Source organism: Saimiri boliviensis, chromosome 4 (genome assembly GCF_048565385.1).
Source record: "Saimiri boliviensis isolate mSaiBol1 chromosome 4, mSaiBol1.pri, whole genome shotgun sequence".
Taxonomy (NCBI): Eukaryota; Metazoa; Chordata; class Mammalia; order Primates; family Cebidae; genus Saimiri; species Saimiri boliviensis.
Window position 1 is genome coordinate 72,950,694 of NC_133452.1, and position 27,763 is coordinate 72,978,456.

General features: G+C 35.7%; 1 protein-coding gene across 6 annotated transcripts in view; it reads right to left on the reverse strand.

Moving 5' to 3' along the window:
- The window catches only part of FUT9 (fucosyltransferase 9), a 188,515-nt gene that overhangs the window by 28,235 nt on the left and 132,517 nt on the right, over nt 1-27,763 (reverse strand). The window contains exons 3-4 of one of the 6 annotated variants that reach the window (XR_012517232.1): nt 27,710-27,761; nt 205-27,444 (exon numbers count right to left, since the gene is read on the reverse strand). The exons of 4 other annotated variants lie outside the window; for them this stretch is intronic. The gene's annotated coding sequence lies outside the window, so the exon portion shown is untranslated. Of the gene's footprint in view, nt 1-204; nt 27,762-27,763 lie in introns of those variants that run through there. One more of the 6 variants, XR_012517231.1, reaches the window with a different exon arrangement.

The following is a 27,763-nucleotide window of genomic DNA, read 5'->3' on the forward strand; positions in this document are numbered from 1 at the left end:
TATACACACCACAGTTTATCCATATATATATAAATCAAAAATCATATATATATGGATATTTATAGATATCCATATATACATAAATCAAAAATCATATATGTATATGAAGATATATATATATATTTCAGTATATATATATCTCCATATATATCCATATGTGTATATTATATATATACACACACACACAATGAAATACTACTCAGTCATAAAATGGAATAAAATAATGGCAGCTGCAGCAACCTAGATGAGATTTGAGACTATTATTCTAAGTGAAGTAACTCAGGAATGGAAAATCAAACATCGTATGTTCTCACTCATAAGTAGAAGCTAAGATATGTGGACGCAAAGGCCTAAGAATGTCACAATGAACGTTGGGGACTGAGAGGGAAAGGCAGGGAAGGGGTGAGGTATAAAAGACTACAAAAGGGTGTAGTGTATACTGGTTGGTGATTTACACACCAAAATCTCACAAATCACCACGAAAGAACTTACTCATGTAAACAACAACACCTGTTCCCCTATGGAAACAAATTTTTTTTTAAATGAACTATGAAGAAAAAAATAAAATGGAGATGCTTTATAACATAAATGTTTCTCATTGGGTGAGGCGATATTGTAGACTTCTATTATACTGAATAAGATATTGTGTGTCTAATGTGAAAAGGAGGGCTGTGCAGGCTAGTAGAATGTTTTAGACATTTTCCTGCCTCTTCATTGATTGCATCCTTAAACCACAGGTAAAGCTTGATACCAGACACAGTCTCTTACTGAAGTGAATCTGATAAGACAATCTGATTTTTATATTAGCTTAATGTTTATTGTGTACAATTCTGAAAATACACACATAAGTAAATGAAAGCAGTTTATAATGCAACTCCAAGATTTAATAACAGTTTCTAGTCTTTATTGTATAGATCTATTTCCTTATCTTAACTGTATATTTACCTGTCTAGTTTCAATTACTAACTCTGCATGCTATTTTTAAAAACAATAATGAGAACCAGTAGGTATTCATATCTTTCCTCCTGCTTTTCTTTTTTTTACTTAACAGTAAGTTGGGAGCATTTGTTTAAGTCATCAAGAAAAAATTTCATTTTTATTTACAATAAACAAGATATGGAATTAACCTAAGTGTCCATCAACAAATGAATGGATAAAGAAAATATACACAATAAAATACTGTTTAGCCATAGAAAAGAACAAATTCTCAGCTTGGAGGACATTAAGTGATGTAACTCTGGCACCAAAAGACAAATACTGTATGTTCTCATTCATATGTAGCAGCTAAGAAAGTTGTTCTTATAGATGCAGAGGGCAGGATGATGGTTACTAGAGGTAGGAAAGTGATGGTGGCAGGAAGAGAGCCGAAGGTTGGTTAACTGATACAAAAGTATGCATGTGTTAAAATATCATACTGTACCCCCTAAATATGTACAATTAGTATACGTTAATTAAAATAATAAATAAATAACCCCTTCCCTTACACTTAAAAAATGTAAACAGGAGGACCATCCACTGGTTTCTGGACTATGTGGGGCACATGGCACATTGTTCTATCTGACAACACTCACTCTGGACACATCACTCCTGGTTTCAAATCATGGATCTGCATCTGGCTCTCAGTGAAACTTTTGGCAACATCCCCAACCTTCCATGTCTCAGCTATTCATCTAAAAAATGAGAAAAATGCCACCATGGTACATTTGTGCATGTAAAATGAATTGATACAGGCAAATTACCTGGTAGAGTCCCTGGACTTAGCAAACACTCAGTAAACATGACCTGGAATAACCATTGCACTTACACACGCATGGCTTAAGATGTGTACTTTTTTCATTATTGAATATAAAATTGCCACCAATAGTAGTAGCAATAATAAACTTTGCATTTCCTCTGAAAGACAGGATTGCAGAAGATTTTCCATGAAGTAACCTACTTAACCATCGAGCAATAGGTCACCTCTCACAAAAAGAAAGTGGTATTTTACAGCATGAATGTGTCACTAATTGTCATTGGCTACAATGCAAAAGGCAATTTGCTCCATTTTAACTTGATTCTGCATCATCTTTTAGAGTAATTACTGCACAATTATTTTGTCATATGCTTCATGTTCAGTAAGCAAATCTGGCTGTACAGGATTAAGAACCTCATTTCTCTGATGTGCTTTGCCCCTCTTTGTCCTTCAGTTTCTGAAAACACATTTTTTTCCAGGTATTCTCTTTGGAAATACATGATTTTTTCACTTATTATCATTTTCTTAATTTTTACTGTGCTTATATATAGGAATTCCATTTTTTCTTTCAGCCAGCAAGCTAACTTATCCAAAGCTTTGCCTATAACAAATGTTCATTAGATATTTTTAAGCTCATGTATTTATGTGACATAGTGTTTTGAATAAAATCTCTCTTAAAGAATGCATAAGCAAAAAAAATTGTTAAAGTAACATATAAATCATGTTGAATAATAAATACCTTTGAAAGATTTTGTCTTCACAAGAAAGATGTTTCTCCTCCGTGCTCCCAGGGCTGCTGTGCATCTCTTTGACACAGCATTTGCATTATAACGACACTATAATTGATTTGCCCATGTTCCTCTCCTATTAGACCATAAGCTCCATGGAGGCATGAACCAAATTTGTTTTGACTTTCTATTCTTTGTACTTAGCACAATTTCTGGTACCCGGGAGATATAAATATCTACCGAATGAGTAAATATATATTGAACAAATAAGGATAAATAATGGATGAATGAAAAGTCAATCAAACATTCTAACCTGACAATTTTCTTCTTTCTTTCTTTGGAATGAAGAAGGACAAATCTCCTATGGTCATATACAGTATGGGATGACCATACCTAAGATCCCAATAACTATAAATTTACAGTGATAACAATTTCAATGCATTGAGAGAATGAGGTTTCTGCTCCTTGTGGTATAAAATAAGACCCACATTCATTAGAAATACCAAAATGAGGGAAACTACAAAAGGTGGGTTTTTTTGTAGTTGATAACCGTGAAATCCAAATATTAATGAGATCTTTAAAAGCAAAAGAACATGCTTTTTTTTTTTCATGTGATTCTATGAATTGCAAATAGTGAATGCTGATGTGAAGCAAAGACTGGTACAGTTCAAAAGGGAGATGGGAAATGGATATCTCTGTGTTTATTATATTAAATGATCAGCATAAAGATAGGTAAAAAAAAAACAAACCTTAGTTACTACAGTTCATATTCCTCCCATTTATATTTATATATCAGTTATAAAGAATATCAAATGGGGAATTGAAATACAGAAATAATTCTAAAAATGATGGATCATTCGAAGCCTGGAGCTCGCTTCTTCTCAACTAAAAACTGTGAGGTGGTTGTCATTGGAAACAATTTTAAGTTGTATGTTGACTAAAGATGAAGAGATTCATCAGCATTTGTACTGAGGATAATAGAAAATATTCAAAACACAATTTTTCTCTAGGAGGTATCTTCCTGAACATCTAGTCTTATAGCCTTACACAGTGATTGAGTTTTCAAACAGATATATACAATTTCTATTACTGCTAATATCGCATATTTAGTGACACAATAGAAATAACAAACCACATATATTAGCTTCAGGTCCAAGGCTTTTTCCATAATACAATGTCTCCCATCTTCATGAAATGAGGAAATAAAGTTGTGATATTAAGAATTCAAAATGGAAAAAGACCGAATTGAATTAATCAAGTGGGTTAGGATTAAAACTTAAACAAACGTAAATTCAAAAAGGAAAAGTCTTGCCTGGATATTGAATTCACCCAGTTGCTTGTCTTGGCTCTCCTGGTACACATCCCTTCCCATCCTTCTGCTTCCAACACTGCCTTTATGTGCTGGGGCTCCACACCCAGCAAAGTCTAGCATCCTGGGTGCTGAGGAAAATGGCAGTGTAGGTGGACACCAGAATTTGTTCTTAAGTGTGATGCTCTCTTAGTCCTTTTAAGAATGGGAGTCCTTCACACTATGAGCAAAAAAGGGCTGCCTATCAAAGACTGTTTCTGCTCTGGAAAGAAAGCTGTATGTATAAATATTCTTGTTGGGTGTAATTCTAATGGAAGAGTAATAATTTTAAGAATAACTAGTTCTCACTAAGCATTTACTAGTTGCAGAGTCTATGTTGAGGACCTTAGTAACATTAACTAAAAAATGAGAGTGATTTTAATACCTTATAGTATTGTTTTGAGAATTAAACGAGATAATACGTTTAAATGTTTAGAAACTGCCTGTGTCACACATGGGCTGGATGAAAGATAGCTGTTACTATATTTATCTCATATAATCCCAATGAGTCTATGCAAAGGTGGAGAGAAATTCATTAATTTGAAGGATTTGGGGCTGGAACCCAAACCATGCTCTTTACCAGGAGTTAACTTTCTGTCTTCCAGGAACTATAGTTGAATGGGAATTAGGAGTGTAGTCAGAAACAGATACGTCTTCTGATTTATTACATAGTAGCTTGTCAAGCTCCATTTAGCAAATTCTGTGAACTTTAGTTTTTTCATTTCTAGATGACTGTAACAATACCTACCTAGGAGGACTGTTGTAGGGAAAATGTAACATAACATGTAACAGAGTAAAAGTTTGAAAACTAAGTTATTTTCCTTTCTGAACTTTCTCAATGCAGACCTTTATCCCAGCTGGTCTGTCACCTAATCTACCTTGGGAGTGGGTAGGATAAGTAAATTCAGATTTATTAGAGAAGGACTAAGAAGAGAAAGAAGATTGTAATTTTCAGCTTCTGACATGTAGTATAAGATGCAAACTCAATTATTTTTAGAGAAAAAAATTTAATGCTTTTAAAAATATTAAGGTTTAAGACTGAGGGAAGTTCTCTGGCTTTGACCTAGTTGGTAGTATCACGTAATTTAGGATAATATTTGAAAGAGGGAAGCATGAGGCTCTCTTGCAAACCACAGGAACAGCCAACAGTATAGTCACACACCTGAGATCTTGAGACAGTTCCCCAAATTGCCTTTGTTTCACATATGGTATGGGTGGGATGAAGATATGGCTGGGAAGCTTGTCAGAGATTTCCATAATTCGACGAAGTGGTCATGGGACCTGCAGAAGCTAAGTGGCAGCCACAGCCAGACACTTGAAAAGTCACAGCACCAAAGGAGCTGAGGAGAGCCAAGGCAGCCAGGCAGTTCCACATAGTGCTCTTACTGGAGAGTCCCAGATGACAGATTATCTGGACCTCAGAACTTAAGCCAGCAGGACAAGCCAGAAGCATGGCCCTGAGGCTGGCAGGTGAGAAAATGCCTGTACTCATTCTCTTGAACTTCAACTGAGCGAAAAAATTACTTGAAAGGAGAGAATATCTGACTGAATATAAAGAAAATTTCCAAAAAGGAAATGTTTAAATCACCAGTCAACAAACTACATGCCTGGTGGCCAAATCCAGCTACTGCCTGATTTTTAAATAATATTTTACTGGACAACAGCCAAACTCACCCATTTATATATTGTCTATGACTGTTTTTGTTCTACAGTGACAGAGTTGAATAGTTGCAATATAGATTGTGTATTAGGGTTCCCCATAAAAATAGAACCATTTGGATATATATATCTTATGTATTACATATCATTACATGTTATATATTATATGATATAAAATATTTCAAATACATATTTTATAAATGTAGAGAGAGAAAAAAAGAAAGCTAGATATAAATAAGAGGGGATTAGAGGAGTTGACTTATGTGATTTCGAGGGCTGAACTCCTGCCTTTTGTTCTGTCTGGGCCCTCAGCTAGTTTGTTAGCACCCACTCACAATAGTGAGAGCAGATAGACATTACTGAGAGTCCACTGATCAAATGCCAGTCTCTTCGGAAAACACCCTCACAACAGACAGGCCCAGAAATGATGCTTTACCGTCAATGTGAGTATCCCTCAATCCCATTAAGATGACATCTAAAATTAAGCATTACAGACTGAATGGCCAACGAAGCCTAAAATATTTGCTATCTGGTCCTCTATAGAAAGTTTGCAATCCCTGGATAATAGCACCAGGTAAAATTTATTTTAAAGTGTAATGTGCATTTATTTATTTATTCATAATATTTGATAACTCAGAAGGTCAGAGTAGTTTTAAACAAGAAACTCTATTTTCAATTTACATGGCTGTCAAATCTACATTAAACTAGCTGCTCTATTGCATTTGTATAATTATCACAGCTAGCCACAGAATAGGTACAATATTTGGTGTTTGATTTATATATTTAGCATTGAGATCATTAATTTTTCTCTGTTTCTTTCAAAGAGACTGTATAGCTTACATATTTATTAGCAAACAATGTAAGTACCGGGGATGTATTTTATTGAGACAAAAGATGGAATGAGACAGATAGGAAACAAAAATACAATGCCTTACCTTTACTCAATAAAGAGAGAGCTGAATGTGCTCTCTGGGAAAGAGAACCAGGTGACTAAGACAGGGACTTGGAGAAACAGTTCCTTTTTCTTTCATGAGCTCCAAGATTTCTCTTCTAAATTGTAATGTCAGGTAAGTGGGAGCCACAGGGTATTTCTTTAGCTTTAAATAATCCCTGAAATACACTTGATGCCTTGCTGAGGACGTTTTCTCAGTCCACTTCCAGAAAAAAAAAAAAAAAAAAAAAAAAAAAACTTCAATCTAGCTAATGCCTAATTGTTAAGGCAAAGTTGTGATAGGAATAGCAACACAATTAACTACTCCACAGCAATGTTTAGTCTAAGATCCTGAAACTTTTTGAAATCAGCCACCCCTTTAGAATAGATGAATGCTTTAGAATTTCATTAGTTTTTCTAAATGCACATATATGAAATTGATTGCATTGAATTTCAAGGAGTTTTGGTTTGTGATGTTTTCTGTCACCTGTTTAGGACTTCAGAACTGGTATGTATTGAAAAAGTTCTTGGGTTTACTATGATCTACTTTCCAACTGTGCATTCTTATCCTCCCTCATTTATTTCCATCTTCTTCAACCTTTCTAACCTAGCTACACTTCCTTGGTTCACTTTCTTGTTTCTTTTCCTGGTTCCAAATGAAAGTACAGTGATGAACTGGAACCAGACAAGACCATAATATGTGTATGTTGTTATTGCAGTAATAGTGAGCCTCTTATTTGGAGACTCCTGTGTGTATTTCTGCCAGAGAAAAAATCCCAGTAGGTACTGCCTCTTTATTCTCTGCCTGCAAGTATTGCTGCACTTAACTCATGAAAGATGACTGTGCCATTTCTATAACCTTATCCAGTGAAGCTTTTTTTTTTTTTAGATGTAACTTATGTCTTTCTTATTATAATTTGCCATCATTTAATTTGATTCTGTCTCCATGTAGATGGAAAACATCTGATTAATCTTTTTTACAGCACTTTCTGTATGCTTGAAAACAGTTACTAACAACCCTCAGTTCACATTTCTTTGGTAATAATTTAAGTTTCTTTAACATCTCTATAATAATGGGCTGCTCTTTAAATACAAAGCTGGAATTGTTAGGACCTTAATTTTGAGTCATTTTATCGGAGTGGTAAAGTTTGTATTTATTTAATCACATCTCTTTTATTTTAATGCATTGCTTGTGGATTTTTTTTTTTTTTTTTTTTTTTTTTTTGAGGGAGTTTCACTCTTGTTGCCCAGGCTGGACTGCATTGGTGTGATATTGGCCCACTACAACCTCTGCCTTCAGGTTCAAGCGATTCTCCTGCCTCAGCCTCCTGAAGTAGCTGGGATTACGGGCACTCACCACCATGCCTAGCTAAGTTTTTTGTATTTTTAGTTGAGGTGAGGTTTCACCATATTGGCCAGGCTGGTCTTGAACTCTTGACCTTAGGTGATCCACCAGCCTTGGCCTCTCAAAGTAACTGAGATTACAGTGGTCTGTGACTGCAAAACCCAAGAGGAATTACTGGAACATAGGATTCCATATTTTCTGTCTCAACCAATGAAGGAAATTCCTCATTTTAGAAGTCCTAAATACTTCTCATATTTCTCTTAATCTTGATCCATAAAATAAAATGTCACATTCCTTTTTATAAAAACTTAAACAATCAACACAAATAAATTAACTATCTTGTTATGCAAAAGGGTTTTTTAAATACAAAATTTTAATGACAACAATATGGGTATCATATTTAATTTAAAACTCAGAACTCTTTTAGCAATGCTGTAAGAAGATAGCAAATCTTATGAGACAGACAGTATTAGAGAAAACAAAATGAAATTTGAGTGGTTTTTGTTTTAAACATCCATAATACATTTTAAATTATCATATTTATCATATTGTAAATATAAAAGACGAGATGTTTCATCTTTCCAAATTCATACCTTTATAAGACAGATGTAAGAATAGTTTATCTGATAAAATATTCACCAGTTTTTTTCTTTTTTGTTGTTGAATAGATTTTAAATGAAGCAAGAATGTGAATCATGAAACCTCTAGTTAGTACAGAGACTGAGAAAAGGACATACTGAAGTCCCAATTCTTGTCATGAAAGAGGCAATGTCATATGATTATGTGTGATACATTCTTCAACTTGTCCAAGAAATACGATTAGTTGTGAACTTTATGTTAAGTACTGTTCAAATTGCTGTTGAATAGCAGGTAAAGAAGATGGACAAATTCTCTTCTCTCATGTAGCTAACATTTGAGAGAAGGATGGCAGAAAAAATAAACATAAATAAGTAAACAAGACAATATCAGTTAAGGCAAGTTCTTTGAAGAAAATAAAATAAGACACAATTCTACAGAGAAGACTAGAGTAGGCATCCCCAAACTACGGCCCGCGGGCCACATGTGGCTCCCTGAGGCCATTTATCCGGCCCCCTGCCGCACTTCAGGAGGGGGCACCTCTTTCATTGGTGGTCAGTGGGAGGAGCACAGTATGTGGCGGCCCTCCAACGGTCTGAGGGACAGTGAACTGGCCCCCTGTGTAAAAAGTTTGGGGACGCCTGGATTAGAGCATACATAAGTAAGATGCTATAGGCATTCTTAAGGCAAGTTTACATGACCAGTGGGAGCCAGCACCTCAAATATCTGAATAAAAAGCAGCAGAGAGGAACTTAGGGAAATGGAAAAATGACCTTGTAAATGGACAGAATAATGTGTGCCTGGGAATTACTCACTACTATTCCTCACAGGAAATCCATTTTCTGCGCTTTCCTACCAGTCTAAATTCAAACTTCCCACTTTCTGCAAGTCCTCCTCTAAATCCATAAAATCATTCATTTTGACTCCAGCCTTATATAAACTTTTCCATTTTTAAAAAATTTTCAATGGTACAGGGGACCTTCACACCTAATCTATGCTATGAAAATGTATGTACATGATTCTTTTATGTCCTCAGAGTATACAGTGCTCCCTTCAAGAATGAGAACTGTATCTCTTTATTTTGCCCTCCATAGGGCTGGTAGTTTTGGACAAATGGTATTGACAAATGAGAATTTTGTGGATGTTTATCAATGCATTATACGATCTTGGTTTTGCTGAAGAACTTGATTGTTTGCTGCTACTTGTCAGCCTTAACTTTCAGTGTTTGTCCATTTTTTTTCAACAATGGACTTCCTTCTCTCCTTGTCTTGACTTTCGGCAGCAATCCGTAAACATTGGTGGTATGATGTAGAAACCGACACTATACTAAGACCCTGATCTTCAAGAAAGGGGCAAAAATTACAAGGGTCAAGTATCTAATAAACTAAACATCACTCAGCGTAGTAGTGATGCCTTCCAAAAACATACAATAATCACCTGAAATTGTATTCAGACCCATATAGAATCATTACTAAGTATTTCAGCAAGAATAAAATGATACGTATGACAGTAATAAAAAATGTGTATGGTAGTAAATAGCAGCGTTTCCAAGATAAATGTTAAAAGGAATCTTTTATTCGAGTTAGCTCACACAGCCTACAATGGACTGAATGATTGTATCCCACTCTCCCAAATTTATATGCTGAAATCCTGACCGCGATGTTTTGGTACTAGGAGGTCAGGATTTGGGGAATCGTTAGGTCATGAGAGTGAAGCCTCATCTCCGATGAACAGAATTAATGCCTTTTGATAAGGATCCCAGAGAACTCTTTCCACCATGTGAGTATATAAACAGAAGAGCTCCTCCACCAGAACCTGACCAAGCTCACACCCTGATCTTGAACCTCTCTCCTAGAACTCTTAAAAATAAATTTCTGTTGTTTACATCCCCCCAGTCTATGGTAATTTGTTACAGCAGCCTGAACTAAGACACTGATTTTGGAGGAAATACATTCTACCATAAGAATTGCCAAATAGTAGTGAATCAAAAAAGGTCTTAGACATTAGAAAAATTATTTGTTCTGCTAGGTATTTCAAGACACGGGTAGGATGGATTTCAGGACACTTGACTAACTTAAGGGTTAGGATGAATGAAGGAAACCAAGAGTAGAAATCCTTTGAGGTGGTGAAAGTCTTGAATAAGGTAGAGGCATTCAAAGTTTTGCTGCATGGGCCCTTTCTAAAGCTGCTTGAGGGACTATGTTAACTTCTCTTCCCTGGTCCACAAGCGGCGTGGTTTCAAAGACAAGAATTTCCCAGCACCATGCCTCCGTCCACCTGCCCAGCTGGGAACCTAGAGTTCTTTGTCTAGCTTTCCTGTGCATGGGCCAGATAAAATTTCAGGTGTGCTCCTTTGTTTAAAAAAGCCCAGGAAAAGCTCTGGGAGGAAGGGCCTCTGTTCTGGGCCAGTCAATCCAGCATCAGAGTCAAATATCAATCACTCCAGAGGAAGTTTGAAAGAACTCCTCTTATTGAACAATAACATGAATGAGGCAGGAATAACTTCAAAGTTAAAACTCCACTGCGCCTTACCTGCATGGATTTCCCTTTCTGGGATCCCCTCCCACAACAACGTGGGAGCTGTTTTTCCCTCCTTACCTGTGCGGAAATCCCCTTCGAATGCCTAAACTCTTTGGGTCCGACATTGCGCCACCACGGCCCCTTCCCCATTCTTGGGGCAAAGAGAGGCCAAGAACCTCAGGCACATCAAATCAAGGAGGGAGCTGAGCCCCGTCCCCTCCTGCGACAGGTTACATGCTGTTTAGAATTTTTACATAAGGTTAAAAATACCGCTATTTTGTTTTTATCCTGCTCCAGAAAAATAAGAGGCATGCATTTGAGATAAAGTCACCTTGATATGCACAGAGCAGCAACAAAAAAAAAAAATTTTTGTGAGCCATAAGTGGGGGAGCTTAAATGAGTCTAGATTGCAAGAGGAGGAAGAGCTTCTCAGACAACTATTGTGTCCCATTTTCACCCTGCTCTAAACCTTACTGGCAACTCCAGCCCCTATTTCTGTGGTGTGACTGCCTCCATTCGGCCCTCCACTAGCGGTGGCAGTTGCAACCTAACAGTGCCTTTCCTTGGGCTACAAACTAACTGCTTACTGCCTTGAGTATAGAACATTATTGAGCTCCTGCAAGGTACTCATGCATCAGCAACCCAGAAGAGCAGGGCCGTTAATATCTGAGGAGTTGGTCTTATCCAAATGAGGCTTGGAACTGACAGATAAATGTAGTTATCACTCCTTTTCATTTTCACTCGCCCTGTTCTTAGGATTGCATGCTTCCCCGAATGACTGGCAATCAAGTCTTTGTCTCCGGCCCTGCTGTCAAAAGTACTAAAGCTAAAACAGTGAGAATTTAGGGAAAGAGGGAGACAAAGCAGAATGAGTGAACTATATTTTGTCCTCAAACAGTAGACAGTTACTTCATTTATGTACTAAATCACTGCTATGAGTAACTTAGAGGAAGTGAGACAGTCTTTTTGATCACTGGAATTTTCTTTGAATTTCTACTTGACTCAGAGCACAGTCCCCAAATGTCCCATTCTTCAGGGTTTAAACTGTGTTGTCTGAATGGAGTGTTAGGAAAAGATATTTCCTTCTAATCCTAGGACAGTGGCTCTTTTGTCATTATTATATACTTTATTGATTTTTATTAACTTATAAAGATATTACAGGAAAATCATTGTTTTCAACCTAGAAGGCAATGATTCTAAATGACAATAACATTATTTTCTTATCACTATTCAATACTGTGTGTGTGTGTGTGTGTGTGTGTGTGTGTAAGTGTGTGTGAAAGAGATTTTATTCTGGTTTAACTAGCTCTAAGTAGTTCAGCTATTCTTTTGGGAAAAGGACAGTTTGTTTTTAATATATTGTCATGCATGATTGTAACTTATTAATATGGTTTTTTTTTCAGTTTATGGTTAGAATAAATCCCTGCTGTTAGCATTAAATCTTATTTATAACTTATTTTAAACTTCTGTTAGAGTTAAATTTGGGTTTCTGCATTTATCAAATAAAGCATTTAACTATAAGGATCACAATATCAATTTGTTCTAGTGCATATTACAAACTACTTTATACTTAGCAACCTCATGTAATTTGGGTTGAAACGCAATTTTCCTGAATTATTTCACATCACCTACTTATAGATAAGAAAAGTTGCAAGTGGCAAAGTGAATTTGAGCTTCTTTTTATGCTATCTATGCACGTTTCCTTCTCTGAAATATTATATTTATAATTTCATTAGACTTTTTAAAACTTATCAGAATGCAAGCATTTTTCAGTATCTAATTCAGTTGGAACTGCAAATGACTGCTATTTGTTTTCAGGGTTGGTTTTATTTCATTAAGTCAGAATTACTCATTCTGTTATTACATGTGGAAGCAAATAACCTGTTCACAGGCTAATGAAAGAAATCACTTACTCAAGTCTCCTCTAAATTTCTTTGGTTGGCAAAATCAAACTCTCACTCATTTTTGCAATAAGAAATTATCTTTCTTTTCAACAAGAGAAAATTTGTTCTTTAATTGTCCTCAAATAAGACAAAATAATAAACAATTTTAAAGAGCAAAAGACAGAAATTTGGTGAACACACAGCATTTAAGAGATTTGAATATGAGAGAAACACAGTCTTAATTAAAATGCCTAAGTACTTTAGAATAGTTCTTCAAATTAAAAAAACCTGAGGAGAGAAAGACTTAAATTTAAAATGATTATGTACATCTCCAATAAATAAAACTTATTCCTGAGAGATAAGTCTATTTCTGGTCTTCAGTAGAGACCTTCCCCAATACAAAAACAAAACACTATTAGCAACAAAACCACCCCCTCCATACCTAGCAATAATGAACAATAAATTATGACTTTCTGAGAATTATGATTGTTTCATTTAACTAACACCTAACATTCATTGAGTACTTACTATGTGCAATAACTGTGCTGAATTCTTTATTTGAATTTCACTGAACTCTCAATAACCTTATCCTCCATGATAATGGCATTATTTTACCATATTTAATTGGGAAATTAATTTAAAATACTACTGAAATCATCAGTGCAGCATACTTCATACTTCAAAGTTAGAATTGAAATCAGCGTATTTGCTTCATGTTCATCAGAATTTCTGTAGGCAATATTAAATTGCCCATCAGCAGTTTAGTTACTCACTACTTGGTGAGTCACTGTAGTGGACACTGTAGGGCATTATCCAGCTCCCTCCTCAGGGCCTTGGTACTCATTTGTTTCCCCCATTCCTGGCCATGTTGACTGCTGTTGATATACGTAAAGAAGAGAAAGTCAACCCACTTTGATTCCACATATATGCTTCTACTCCCCTCTGTTCAGACCTAGCAGCATCTGTACAGGTATGCCATGCTTTCCTGCCTGTTGCCATAGATTGGATAAATTTTATTCCTATGAGTCAATTCCTTGATTTTTACAATAAGTCCCATCGCCTCTTGACTAATAAGAAATAGTGAGCCCCCTTCTATTATCTTTTTTCTTCACTTTCTATTGGATTATTCCCATCACAATACAAAGACATCTCCCATCTTAAAATAAGTCATCAAACTTCTTGACTTCACTTTGCTGCCAACTACCAATTCACTGTTGTATTTCACTTTGCAGAAAAACTCTCTGAACTAGTTTTCTGCATGTTCACTTTCTTCACTTTTTCTACTTCTATTCCTATTACATACATTCCAATCAGCCATTTCCCCGTACTGCTTTATAAAACTCTTCTATTTCCCAAGTTTAATGGTCAATTCTCAGCCTTCATCTTATTCCATTTTACTTTACTTATGAATGGTGTTTGAGTCAATTACTTCTTCCCTCGTCCTTCATAAACTTTCTGCTCTTAGGTCAAAACACCACCTTCTCTTAGTTTTCTCCCTTCTAGTTACTCTTTCTCTGCTCCATTTCTGGTAACACCCAAATTTAGCAGTCATGGTTCAAGTGTCCCAGAGCTTAGTACCTGGTTCTCATACTCAATTTTGTTCCATGTATATGTCCAAAGTTACCAATTATGTATCTCCAGAGAAGATCACTCTTGAACTCTAGACTCATATATCAAGATGTCTACTTGATCTTTTCAGTTGGATTTCCCACAGACATCTCAAATTCATGAAAAATTATCACATAAAGCTACTCAAATCTCAAATTTATTTTGAGATAAAAGAAAAGTTGAAATTCCATTGTTCTACCCAGTCTTCTCCATCTGTCTTTTCTCCTATCTTACCTGATGGGAATTTCATCATTTTAGTTGCTCAAGCTATAATCTTGGGATATATGGCAGACTCCATTCCTTCTCTGGCATGTGTATCCAATTAGCAAAAAATTCAGTTGGCTCTATCTTCAACATATATTTATAGTCTCGTCTTCCGTGACTTCTCTGACCTCTTTTACTTCACTCTCTTTCCCCTCAATTCCCTGATCATACCTTTATGGACACAATGGCTTCCATGTAGCATATGGAACAGAGTAGCACTCTCCATCCTAGGTAACTGTACCAGCTATTGTCTCTACCTGGAGCACTCTTCTCTCCCACACTTCTGCTCAAATGTTACCTTCTCAATGAGGCCCACAGATTTCAAGTTGCAACTACTCTTCTCTACTCGGCATCTCTAAATCCCTTACTCTACTCTTTTTATTTTCCTTAGTACTGTTGACATCATTATTTACTTATTTATGTGGCTTCTAGTAAAATAGAAATGGCAAGAGGATAGAAAACCTTGTCTGCTTTGTTCATCTGTAGTATTCCATGTGTCGAGGCAGTTTCAGTGATTCATAAATATTTGCTGCATGAATGAATGAATAATTAGTTTGATGCCTGATACATGTAATTATTAATAAACATTAGCTATATTTGCAATTTCCACATTACCCCTCCACCTTGTGATGCTGCAAGTGGAGGGAGGAGATCTTATGATCCTACTGTTGTTTCCTTTTTTGCATCCTTGCTCATTACTGGCTTTATTGATTTCTATGAATAGTTGTCATCAGGTTGGCCCAAGAATTTGATTTGGAAATTTTCAAGATCTTTATTATTATTTTCAGTTTTCAGTATTTGAGGATACATAGTTGCTTATTAGGGATTAATGATCATATCCAGTAAATTCGAGCCCTAGAAATAGTCTTTACATTATTCTTAATTATATTGGTTCTGTCAAACTTAACCATTTTACATTTTCAGGAATTTATTTTGGGAACTCTCAGTAATGAAAGCATTTAATCAAAGGGTAAAAAGTTACAAAGTTAATGTAAAGTCAACCTTCCGTATCATAGGTTCTGCATCCATGGATTCAACTTACTGTGGATTGAAAATATATTTTTTAAATGTATCTGTACTGAACATTATAGACATTTATCCTTATCATCATTCCCTAAACAATGCAGTATAATAGCTATTCATATAGCATTTACATGGTGTTAGGTATTAGACGTAATCTAAAGATAATTTAAAGTGTGTAGGAGGATGTGCAGGGGTTATCTGTCAATGTATACAATGACAAATACTACACCGTTTTACATCAGACGCTTGAGCATGCATAGATTTTGATATCAGTGGGACATCCTGAAACCAAGCTCCAAGAGTTATTGAGGGAAAACTAAGTAGCACAACATACGTGTATCAGTCTCTTATTAATAAATGTCACATATTGTGCAAATATCACATTTTAAAAATAGCATAGGAAATATTTTATTTATAATGGCATTTCAGAATTAATGGCTCTTACTTTCTGATAAAAGTAAAAGATCAAAGGCAAAATGGTAAACCTCTAATTTTAACCTTCAACTTAAGAAACAGATTGCTTAAAGTAGAAACTTCTGGTTTCTGTGAGGAACTCAGAGCAGCATATTAGAATATAGCATTACTCAGAAAAAAATATAAAAAGATATTTTAATTGCTGTATTATACTAGTAAGATAATTTTTGAACAACTGACAATGTACAGATTATGTCAGCATTACTCTGCTTCTCTGGTCTAGTATTACATTATCATATTTAACTGTCCTGGCACTATAATCACCTCAAAGATTTCAGCCACTGAGCCTGTCACTTACATAACATTCTTTAATATTAAAAGTACAGAAGATCTCATTTTCTTTTCTTTTCTTTTTTTTTAGTTTCTGAAGCAAGTGAATTGTGTGCATGCTCTCTCTCTCTCCCTTTCTTTTTAACATTTTAAACTTTTATTCTAGGTTATAAATTTTTGAAATTAATTTCTAAATAATTCCTGAGGCTGAATCAGCATATATCCTTGGGGATTTTTTTTACACATTCAAAATCACAAGCTAAAGCTACCATTTTAGTAGGTAATTCTCAGACTTTTGTCTGACTGAAAAAATATACAGAATAATATAAAAACAAGGCCGAATGTGGTGGCTCACACCTATAATCCTAGCACTCTGGGAGGCTAGGGGTTTGGATCACTTGAGGTCGGAGTTCAAGACCAAGCTAGGCAACATGGCAAAATCTCGTCTCTTCTTAAATACAAAAATTAACCAGGCATGGTGGTACACACCTGTAATCCCAGCTACTCGGGAGGCTGAGGCATGAGAATCACTTGAACCTGGGAGTTGAAGGTTGCAGTGAGCGGAGATCGTGTCACTGCACTTCAGCCTGAGTGACAGATGACAGAGTGAGACTCTGTCTCAAAAAAATGAAAAGGAACAACAACAACAACAACAAAATAGCCGTATAAAACACTTTTAAATCCACATATGACAATCACTTGCAGAAAATCCAAGATTGGCTTTAGCTATATTATGGAAATATAAAGGTCTTTGTCTTGGTTTGGTCTTTTTTTTTTTTTTTTTTTTTAACCTTAGGCTAATTGTTATAATGGGGTAGAGATCACATCTCATCTTCTTATCTTTATTACTACAGACTATTGTGAGTCAACTTTTTAGTTATCCTCTATTGTGAATTTTGTCTCATCATTTAGTAAACCTGAGACAAAGATTCACATCACTCTAAAAGATTTTACTTTATAGTGACCCATTGTATCTTGTGATTCTAGTTGCCTCATGAGATTTCTTCAGGGAATTCCTTTAGCCCATCTCTGACTAACAAAAGCTCCTGTGATGATGAAAATAATCTACGTGGGTGCTATCTCATACAGAAATCCCTAGCTACACATGGCTATTGAACACTTGAAATACGGCTAGTGTGACCAAGAAACAAACTTTTAAATTTTATTTAACTTTATGTAGTTTGGTAAACCCAAAATAAAATTTAAGTACCCCCAGCCTAACTGAATGGGCCCCTCCTCTTGGCCAAGGGCATTCTATAATAAACCCGAAACACTAGTTCAGGCCATGATGTTAATGGGTTGTTGGATATGCCTCATTTTACCTTCCTTTATTTGGAATTCCGGCACAGCTGACCAACATTAACATTAAAACAAAGACCTTAAGACTGACAGAGCAGACTCTTCAGATCTGATAAGAAACTTTTACAGTCTATTCTCAGTAAGAACCCTGGTCTCCAAAACTGCTTATCTTAACCCAGAAACTCCCTTCTATTGATTCCAGGTCTTTAGATAAACTCTTTCATACAATGGCCAATCAGAAAATCTCTGAATACACTTAAGACCTGAAGTCTCAACCTCACCCTCAACATAGAGTTGCCCTGCCATTCTGGATCCTGAACCAATGCACATTTTACATGTAGTGATTGATGTCATCTGTCTCTCTAAAATGTATAAAACCAAAACTGTAATCTGACCACCTTGGGCATATGTTGTCAGGATCTCCTGAGGTTGTGTCACGACATGTCATTAACCTTGGCAAAATAAGCTCCTAAATTGAGACTTGTCTCAGGTATGTTTTGGTTTAAAATTTAAAGTCAAATAGCCACATATGGAAATTCTGGCTTCAGTTACAATATGTAAAATGCTTAGCTGGCCACAGTGGCTTGTGCCTGTAATCTTAACTATTCAGGAGGCTGAAAAGGGAGGATTACTTGAGGTCTGGTGTTAAAAAAGAAACTTCAGCCAAATTAAATTTACAGGAGCTTAAATGAGCAATGAATGATTCACGAATCAGGCATCCCCCAGAATCACAGCAGATTCAGAGAGACTCCAGGGATACCTCGTGGTCAGAAGTAATTTATAGACAAAAAAAAAAAAAAAAAAAGGAAGTGACATAGAGAAATCAGTGGTGAGGTACAGGAACCAGAAACAGCTGGATTGGTTACAAGTTGGTGTTTGACTTATTTGAACACAATTTGAACACTTAGCAGTCTGTGAGTGGTTGAAGTATGGCAACTGGGATTGGCCAAGACTCAGCTATTGCAGGTGCATACTCTTAGGTTAGGTTTTCCATCTTGTCTGCTTATTAAGCTAGGTTACAGTTCGTCCAAAAGGACTCAAATACAGAATTATGGAGTCCTTCTCAGGCCATATTTAGTTTGCTTTAACACTGGTAAACATAGCAAGACCCTCTTTCTCTTAAAAAACAAAAACAAAAAAGCTTGGAAGTGGTTACTGCTATCTTTGAAACAAGGAAACAGCTGAACAATTTGTAATTAATCACTTTTCTTGTAGCCATAAACTAGTAGGAACATTTCAATTGGTAACTTTTATGAAATATTGAACATGATTGTGAACTAGCATGGGAGTGAAAAATTTGTAAAGGATGCAGTCTTGGAGGACCTCTCACATTTTCTTGGGATTTCCAAAAGAATCTCCCGGTGAAGAGCCAAAGTACTCTCCAGGCTCTGACAGGGAGGGAGAAATACACCTGCAGCAATCTCCACGACAAAGGCCTCCACTCAAAGGGAAAAGACTTTACCTGAGGCTTATCCGGCCTACAGGAAAGGGAGTCCCTAACATCCTCTAGATCAGGCATCGCCAAACTTTTTACACAGGGGGCCAGTTCACTGTCCCTCAGACCGTTGGAGGGCCGCCACATACTGTGCTCCTCTCACTGACCACCAATGAAAGAAGTGCCCCTTCCCGAAGTGCGGCAGGGGGGCCGGATAAATGGCCTCAGGGGGCCTCATGCGGCCCACGGGCTGTAGTTTGGGGATATTATTCTAACTACACTTACCAATTATTTCGCTGCATTGACTAGAGTGAGTATTCTACAAATCCAGTAAACCAAGTCTTTGTTATTCAAATGGAAACACAGTTAGTAATGGAAATTAAAGCTATTTATTCTGCAAACTCAAACAGCATAACTGTGTTGTTTTTCATCAGCACAAATTATTAGGTGCTGAAAGATTGGGCAATCGAGAACTTTACTCACAGTTTCCTCCCCACTCTTTCCCCAGACTCTTCATCAAAGCCACAATTCCATCATTGACACAGATTTCAAAATTCCTAGTTTGAATTCAGTGTGCCAAAAATTAAATTAGTGGTGTTCATGCCATGTTAAGCTTTGAGCCATATTCTTATTTGGAAACACAGGGAATGGCAGTATTTTTAAAAGCTCAATCAAAGTGTCTGTAGGCAAAAGTTTAAAACATTTTATTTTAATGTAACTAACAAGTGTCCTGAAAATTCTCCTACCCCTGATTTTATCTGTTAGCCTAATTAATTTCTCGTTTCTTTGGTAATATAAATTTAAGCTAATGAAAAATAACATTAAGGCATAATCAATGAATATAAAGTAGAATAGCAGAAAGTAACTGTGGCCGTAACTAAAATTTGACATGGTTAACTTTATCACTGATAATGCATGGATCACTGATGCAGTTTATCACAATAATGTATTACTTCCACTGCTAAAATAATAAATGTTTTTGGAATCCCGTCTATATGAGACTCATATAGGAAATTGTAATGCTTGATTCATTCAGTCATGTTTAACAGTTACTAGATGCCATGCTAAGGACTAAAATGAGAGAAAAATGAATGAAACTTGGATCCTGGCTCCAGCAGAAACACTTTAAAGAATAAAGAGGGCTTTGAAGCACCATAGGCAGACCTTATATAAGTTAAAAAAAAAAAAAAAAAAAAAGAGTCAAAAAGATTTAGTCAGTGTAATTAGCCTGGTTCTGAAAGCTTATTTTGGGAGATGTTTCTACAGATTAAACTTTTTAAAATCATCTTACAGACATAGAGATTTACCAGTACATTTGGTCTTGTAGAATTCATCTTAATAATAATTTATGTTCTAATTTATCATGTCTTATTTAATTCTTTCATTTTTGGAGGGAAGTTCTAGAGCAAAGATGCTTTTAATTAATTTTTTCTTTGGCTCAACTTAATAGTATGTCATCATTCAGAGTACAACAATGGGGATGCAGCAGATAATCTATGAGTAATTTTCTATAAATACATTTAACAAATGATGTTAAAGTTCTGAAGATGCAAGCCTAGGTGGTTGATTCAGGAAAAAGAAACGACAGCTTAAATTTTAGTCTTTAATGGTGTAGAAGAAAGTTATGGGTAATTTGGGTGATGAAGCAACAAATCTAACATTACGGAAGTGGAAGAGATGGTTGGAGATTCTTTAAGTCTCCCCAGAATACTTGATCATTAAAAGAACAGAGCGTTTCTTATCTGAGAACTGATTAATGAATGTCTGTCCTTAGAATTACTGAAGGAGTGATTAGAAATTAGGGACCAATCTGTTTTGCCCTGTTGCAAAGCAGTTTCCATCTGAGAGAAGTTAATAATTCCCCTTGTCGGATCATAAATTCAAATAGATTAATATTTTATATTTCATAAAATGCTCCTGAAAAAGAACTTGTTAGTAAGTTTCAGGAAAAGCATACACATGCACACACACACACACACACACACACACACATACACACACACGCACATCATATATATTATAGATAATTGAACTTACATTACATAGTGTTTATTGCTTTAATATCAAATACCTACACAGTGGGGAAAATCTTTCTCCACTGTCTGTCCATTATGACATCAAGATGAATTAAAGACCATTAATTAAAGACCATCACCTTGCTTTTAAAACGTCTATAAAAAATGGAATCTTTGAGAGTGTGTCCCTTTATTCATTTATTTGTTCATCTATTTACAAAAATGAAACAAAAGTAAAGTTCAGATAAATGACATTGTAAAAATTATAGTAACCACTAATCATATTTTCTTCAGAAAAATCATATTACAAAAGTGCTAATTAAAAGTCATCATAGTTGAGGCCTTATCTAATTATCTTTTCTAATAATGCTTGTTCTATTAGTGATTGTAAAATACTGGATAATATAATTGATATTCACAGATAAAATTTTAGAGTTAGAGAAAAAAATAAAGAGCTAGATAAATTATATTTTACAAATGTATTCTTTTTATTTGCATCATATCATTAAGCAAAAATCTCTATATTTCTGGAATGAGACTGTCTTTAAAGAAAAGGCAGTAGTAGATTTAAAGACAAGTGGTTTTCGAGGCAACAGAGGAAAAACGCAAGGCAGTGTTGCTGTTTATTAATATGATATTGATTCAAATCGTAATTGCTGGACTGAGTAGCTTCTACTGAGGGGTGGTTTTATTCCTGTTTTATAAAATGTGTATATAAAGAGATCAAATAAGATTTTGAAATCCTTAACTGAATTAGCTTCATAGTCTTCATTGGCCTTTCTGAGGTTTAAATGTTTAAATTTTCCTAAATTGTTTTTGCTTGATTTAGAGAGCTATTAAAACCATAGTTGCCTTTAAATGTCATTATTTATCTAGAATAAATTATAAACTGGGACTTTCTTTATAACTAAAATAAACACTTGCAAATCCAGGAGTATTGTTCACTTCGACTCAGTGTACATTTTTCAAGTCATTTTATTAGGCGTTCTCTTTCAAAGGAAAAGCACAAAAGCTAGCTCACCAAAATAATGAAAGATTATGAAAAGACTCAGAATCTTTACAGTTTGCCTCATTTAATACTTATTTAACATATACTGAGGAACTCAGCGTCCTCCTTTGTGATGTTTTTAGTGACTTTGGTAACAGATTCTGAGATATCCTGGGCAGAATTGTCACACTCGTTTCACAATTAAAGAGAAAATGAAAGTGAAGATTCTGATCATATTATATAGACTCAAAGAATATAAGAAGAAATCCTAGAAAAACACACATCTTGGTTAGCCTTTTTAGCCAGTCATAATTTAATGTCTTTCTCTTGGACTAGGTACAGTTAACTCAATTCCTTTGGGGATAAGTTTCTGGGCAATAGCATTGCACTTTCTTTCTTTCTCTTTCCTCTAACAAAGAACCAACCCGAATTTAATAGCAACAGAGGGGAAAAAGAACATTTCAAACTAACATTGTCTGCCCATTATTTTATTTAATGGCAACATACTTCTGTTCTTTATATATAGGAAGCCATAATTTGTACGTTTGAGTTCCAAACCTCAGCACGCAATAAAAATGAGATATTTCGTTTATACATTATAAGAACTGGATTTATAATAAAATAAAATGAAAAGAGATAGTGCTTAGAGAAGCAACAACAAAATCTTCAAAACCAGTTAAAGGAGTTAGCCAGCTTGCTTTAGGCAGACTGTACGGGAAGGGTCCCTGGAGAACATCCCATCTGCCCCACAAGTGCCTACACCAGATATTTTGAGCAGATAACGGAACTTGCATAGGGGGCTGCCTAATCATGCCTGCAGGAGATTAAGGGTCCACATGCACACAGCAGGGAATGGAGTGGAGCCACCTGGAATTCGTGCCTTATACAAACGGAGAACCCAGCTCCATCAGCTTATAAAAGCCCTTGTACTCAGCTAGGAAGGGCAACTGGAAACCTGCTTTCAGAACCTCCCTTTTTGCTGAGAGTTACTCCACTCACTCTTCCAGTGTCCCCATGCCTGATTTTTCCTGGTTGTTAGACAAGAATCTGGACCTAGCTGAGCTAAGGAGATAAAATCCTGCATCACCAGGAATCACCCCAAGGCTCCAAGGGGAAACGTTGTGTTCATAAAGACCAACAAGAAAATTAGAAAGCGACCATGGTGTTAGTTGCGCTGGCTCACAGCTCTTGTCCTCAAAGTATTTGCCACTTGGAAAAAAATTACCAGTCCTGGACCAGTGTGAAATTTGAAAACTTTCCTGTAGCATTAGACTTCACTGGTGAAGAGAAATGCATCAACTTCACCAAGTACCAGAAGTATCTATTTATCTATCTATCTATCTATCTATCTATCTATCTATCTATCTATCTATCTATATACCAGTTACAGGAGAAAGTCCTAGACCAAAAATAGAGTGCACCTAACAAATATATGTTATTGAAATGATACTAGAAGTTATTTCAGCAATCAGATATTTATTGATACAAAAAGCAAACAAACTACCGTTGTGTATTAGTTTGCTAGGGAGTCATAACAAAGTGCCACAAACTGGGTAGATTAAGCAGCAGAAATTTATTTCCTCACAGTTCTAGAGGCTGGAAGTCTGAGATCAAGGGGTCAGGAGGGTTGGGTCCTTCTGAAACTCTTTCTTGGCTTGCACATGGCTGCCCTCTCTCTGCCTCTTCACTTGGTCATTCCTTCGTGTGCTCTCACCTCTGGTAGCTCTTGCTTTTTTTAAAGGGACATCAGTTATTTTAGATTAGGGCCATACACTAGAGGCCATTTAACCTAATCATCTCTTTAATGACCTTCTCTCCAAAAACGTACTGGAGATTGGGACTTTGACGTGAATTTGACAACACATTTCAGAACATAACACTCTCTTCCTTCCCAAACATAAAAAAGACATTTTTCAATAAATCACCTGACACTGAGTTTTTTTTCCCCCTTCTAACTCCCAATTAGTAACTTTCTGGATTTCAAAGAATCAGATTTTTAAATTGCTATAAAGCTTGCTAAGAGCATTTAAATAAAGACAGGCATCACAGGGAAGTAAACCATAACTGCTGAAGACTTGCAAGAATCTTTGCTCTGCTGATTTGGGAGTCATTTTTCTGTACACTAGAGAGAATGCTTTTGTGATTTAAGAGCCAACAGAAATGTGAAGTTTGGGTAACTGCAGGGACTGCCATTGTCTCCTTGGCATATGCTGTACCCCTCTCTTGTTGTACAGCAGCAAGTACTTTGAAGGACCAGTGCTTGCTGCTGGTTCCAGCCCATGGGACCTCATCCACTGCCTATGCCTGTCTTCCAGTCTGCATATACAGGAGCTGTCAGCTACACTGATTGGTTCAGAAGTATCTATGTGAAATATTTTGATTCAAACAAGATAAAGCCAAACATTTTTGACTATTGGGAAAAAGGTAGTTATCTTTTTACTTAATTTAATACATTCTGTTTATAATTGGAGAATATTACAGGAAGATGTAATACTTACAAATGCAATCACTGTTTGTAGGCACAAGAAAAGTTAAGTCATAGAATGAAGCTTTTCAAGGAATAAAAAAAGATCCAATAGAACTGTAAAAAAATAGAGTGACTTGACCAGATTATACCCAATGCCCATCAATATTTGAACTCTTAAATTAATAAATGTGTTTTCCTTAGAGAGCTTAAGAAGTACATTCTGTGACATACAATCAAAAATATGTCTACTTTTTTATCTTATAATTTTCAACTAACAGGTTAAGTAACTAAATACTGTTTGTTTGCTTTTATATTACTGTTAAAATCTAAGAAAAAATATATTTTTAAAAAATAAAATTTAACCAGCTAACTTGGCTATATAGACAACTAAAGAACTAAAAACTCAACATTAACAGAGGATCACCATTTGTGAAAATGATTTTGCTACTCTGTGCTCATGTATTTCTTTCACTTTTGCTAATATCCAGTTTTAAGAAGCACAATAAATATTATTAATTTGATACTATAAAACATGTCTTGAGCTCTGATTTAATGAGTGATATAAGCTACCATTACCTATTATGGGAAGGCAAATGTTATGTCAAACAGATTAACCACTGGATTGAAAGCATCTCTTCTACTTTTTCCCTTCACTCACACTGAAAACTCTTGTTAAAATGAGGTTAATGTGGCAGAAGTATACAGTCTGATGATCAAATCCAGAAAGAAAAGATAAATATAGTAGATCCCACTCCAGGAGAATTAAGATTTTAATGATTTCCTCTACAGATTGAGATTGGCTGCTGGCCATTACTTAGCAAAAGAAATGTCTCTGAAAGGGGCAGGAAATTAAAATGCAAATGGTATAAAGAAATAAAGACATTCCATTTTTTAAATGACAGCAGTGATCCTAGCATTCGTAATTGAAAACTATAAGGAAATTGGAGAAGTAAGACACAAGACAAAGTAATAAATGAGAGACCTCAGGAGGTTGGTAGTATTTCCCATAGTCTTATTTAACAAATTACTGTTTTTGTCTTGCCTGAGTGAAGACCTTTGTAAAGGTCTGAGATTTAATGATCATTATATTGGTTCAGATACCTTTGTAGCAGAAATCATAGGATTTGTATTTTCTTAGCTAAGTTCAGTCTAACTCTGACTTTTCAGGATATTTCTCAATTTCATACTTGGGAAGAGAGCTGAAAAGTATTTATAACTTTTTCTCACACTGTCTACTCATAGGGAATCCTGCACACTTAGAAGAAATGTCAGATTTTCCACTATCACCCAAATATAAATTAGTTCAAGGCAACACTTAATGCCTAACGTCCTTTTGTGGTTTTAAGAAAAAGAGGGCAGGGAAAAATGAAGCAGCTGGCTGAGGGAGGGCACGGAGCACATCCCAGATAAGTTAAAGGGAATCAAGTCCCAGATGGTCTGATATGTTTTTTAACTTTTGATGCTCTTCAAAAATTGTATTTATGCATTTCTTTACCAAATTTGGATTCTCAAAAATTTATCTTGGCCATTACCCGTGACAACTAAATATTTTTTGTAAGTACCCCAATTTTATATTTACTTATTAAACAGGAGAAATGGAAGGGCTTTTTAAAAGGCACTTCATTCCTATTACTGTTGAGCGTAATTACTGGCTCCTTTATCGTACCTAAGCATTCGGAGTCTATTTAGGACAGTTCCTAATTAGATTTTTACAGTTTTCCAAGAAGGTTTCCAGATTCAATTTGCCTATTCTCTGTGAGGCAAAGCTCAGCTTTCACTGAATTGTGTTGTAGGACTGCAAATACTTTTTATATTATGCTTCTCAGGTATTGTTTTGAATACATATGCATTTTTAGTAACTTTCTTCTGAAAGGCAATAATTATCTATTTACAACTTTATCAACTGAATGGTCAATAATTTTAAATTATTTGTACTTGGCAGAATAGTCATAGGCCAAGTCAAACAACAAATCATAGTCCAAAATGACTACATAGCGAATCAGTGTGCTGTGACCCTAAGTAGATAGGCACTTAAGTGAGTCCTAATGCAGTCTCTTCATCTTAAATGGCAGTGGCTGGAGAGAGGATTGTGTGAAAAGGACATTTTATAAAATTATAATTATCCAGAATTTTTCAAGCCTCATTCCAATAATTCATTTTATTCAGAAAATATTTATTGAACAGTTGCTATGTACCAGGAGCAAGTCTTTTATTTATGAACAAAACAGACATCACCCAGTGCTTTTGGTTCAGTGGAAGAGACAGGCAGTGACATAAGCACTTAGAACTCAATACAAGGAGTTCTATGAGAGAGGACAGGGCGATCTAGAAGACAGATGCCTGTGGGAGGAATACCCACATATAAATGTAGGTCATTACACACATCTTCAAATCTGAACCTCACGGATTAGGACTGGGATGAATTTTTAGATTTGGATGTCACAAGCATGTACAGTGTGTAATAAGTAAAACTATGACAGATTAGTAAGAGACGACCCATTAGATGAGCCTATGACCAAAGAACAGAATCCTGGGTAGCACCGAACATTAAAAGACAGGCTCCTTCTCAAAATATAATGCTGATCTCTCCCTATGTAAAGATGGGAACAGTTTCAATGGCACTAAATATAAGCTGTGGCATCAAGTGGACCTGCGCATAGATGTGTCTGTCCTCTGATCCCTTTTTGAAAGCTTCTCTACTTCATCTCTCTAATATCCTTGCTGATATTTCTTCAAGATTGCCATTGTTTTCTATCCCAAAGTATGGAGCTTGAGAAATCATTTTATGGTAAGAAGCAGACTCTGGCGATTAAAAATAGTTTCAAAGCTCACACTTGTGTCTTCATTATATAACTCCTTTTATACTGAATCGTTGCTTCCTGGAGAAAGAGAAAGGGTAAAATATTCCTTAGGTTCAAAATATCCTAGCCGAAACTCAAAGCTCATGAGAGCTACAGATAGTGAATCTGAATATAACAAAATTTAGCTCACAGCTTCGTGTAACTGGTCTTTTGAGAATTTAGGGGAGTTTTATTCCGCTAAACTTTGGACAATGATTCTTCCCATTGAACTAGCATAAAGATGTGCTCTGAAGCCATTTGCAGTGCCCTGAAGCAAGGAGGAAGGCAGAACTGATGTCTTTACCTGATAAAATCTTTAAGGAAGGCTGGTCTCTTAAAGTATGTCTGCACTTGGCCT